Source organism: Mus pahari, chromosome 6, assembly GCF_900095145.1.
Source record: "Mus pahari chromosome 6, PAHARI_EIJ_v1.1, whole genome shotgun sequence".
Lineage (NCBI taxonomy): Eukaryota > Metazoa > Chordata > Mammalia > Rodentia > Muridae > Mus > Mus pahari.
In genome coordinates, this window is record NC_034595.1 from 59,125,668 (window position 1) to 59,127,642 (window position 1,975).

Consider the following 1,975-nt stretch of genomic DNA (forward strand, 5'->3'; position numbering starts at 1 on the left):
AGGGAGAGGGAGAGGGAGAGGGAGAAGAGAAGAGAAGAGAAGAGAAGAGAAGAGAAGAGAAGAGAAGAGAAGAGAAGAGAAGAGAAGAGAAGAGAAGAGGTTCTCTGGCTGGCCTAGAACTTGATATGTAACTGAGGATGACCTTGAACTCTGACCCTCTTGCCTCCACCTCACAAGTGCTAGGATTGCACCATGCCTGTCTTATGATATGATGAAGACTGAACCCAGGGGACCAGAAAAGTTCTCCAACAGATGAACTACTTCGTCAGCATAAATATTAATTTTTTTTAAATAATGGCTTGCTGTTTTCCAAGTTATCCTGGAACTCCTGGGCCGAACCCAGGAGAGTTAGGCAAGCACTCTATCACTGAGCTAAATCCCTAACTCCAGCACATTTTAAACATTAGTAAATATTATGAAATTTCTCTCCAAAGAGAAAACATTGATTTATAGTTCTACCAACAGTTTTTTGTTTTGTTTTCTTTTGGCTTTTTGTTTTGTTTTGTTTTGTTTTCGAGACAGGGTTTCTCTGTGTAGTCCTGGCTGTCCTGGAACTCACTCTGTAGACCAGGTTGGCCTCAAACCCAGAAATCCGCCTGCCTCTGCCCCCCAAATGCTGGGATTAAAGGTGTGCGCCACGAGTGTCAGCTGAATCTAAGTCTGGAGTTATTCTGAACTGGCCACCATGCTAAGCACCGGCATGCACAGACTTTTTTAGTTACATTTACAGGAGGAAATAGATTTGCACTCACAGAATAGAAATGAGGCCCAGACTCACAGTTAATAAATATGATACTGGAATTCTTACCTTTATTTTTTCTAGTTTTGTTTGTTGTTATCGCTGTTGTTTTGAGACTAGGTCTCACTATTTTCACCCAGGTTTGCTTCAATTTAGTACCTAATCAAGGATGACCTTTAAGACAACTAGTAAGTCAGTTCTCTCCTTCACTATGAGAACCCTGTGGTTTGAACTCACAATGCCAAACTTGGTGGCAAGTGCCTTTACCCTTCTGAGACATCTCACTGGCTCCTCCCCTTCCTCCTCTTTTTCTTCTCCACACCCCCCACCCCAGCACTGGGGGTTGAACCTAGGACCTTGAGCTTGATAAGCAAGAGCTCCACCCTCAGAGTGCAGTAGTGATTCTCAACTAAGATCTCTCTCCCCTCCAAAGCTAGTCCTTTCATATTATTGTAGCTTTACATTTTTTTCAGAGATTTTTTTTTTGTTGTTGTTCTTAAACACTTAATCTCCCTTCTAGCCCACCACCCACCAGTGGTAATGGAAAAGAAAGGATATGCAGGAAGAGGACCTGTTTAGAAATTGTTCTTTGGAGCAACTCCCACCTGCATTGTCTGGAATCGGCAGTTCAGTTCCCAGGTCAGCAGCGGCAGCTCAATCCACTCACAAATACTTCATGACCGCAGTCCAGTTTGGTAGAGCCAGGATAGCAAACACGCATCAGCAGAGGTGGCACAACCGAGCTGAGACAGCCAGATCTCAGCAGAATTGGCACAAGTCAGCAGGAGGGACCAGGGACAACAGGAACACCAGAAGTCCTTTGTGGTGCCTCTCTCAGTGAAGATCACAAAGATTCGAGACCAAGTATTGCAGAGTTAGATCTACAAGCAAACCCTCTCGCAATCTATCGAGTCCTATTTATACTCCCTCCAAACATCATGTGTCCTCCTCAGGTCTTGCCTTAGCATGTGTGTCTGCCTCTGCCAGTCAGTCCAAGTCCAAGGAAGCAGCAGCGACCACAGCACACCATCATTAGTTTTGTGGTGCATTTCTTTCTATTGAGTCCCGACAAATGGAGTTGCACTATGTAAGGAGGACCAATACAAGTGTGCTGTTATAGAAGACTCCTTCATCACAGGCCCTTTCATGTGTCTGCTTTAGCAGAACATCCTTTCACCTGTGTCTGTGTCAGGAACATACACCCCCCCCATTTGTTTACCCTAGCAAAACACTATC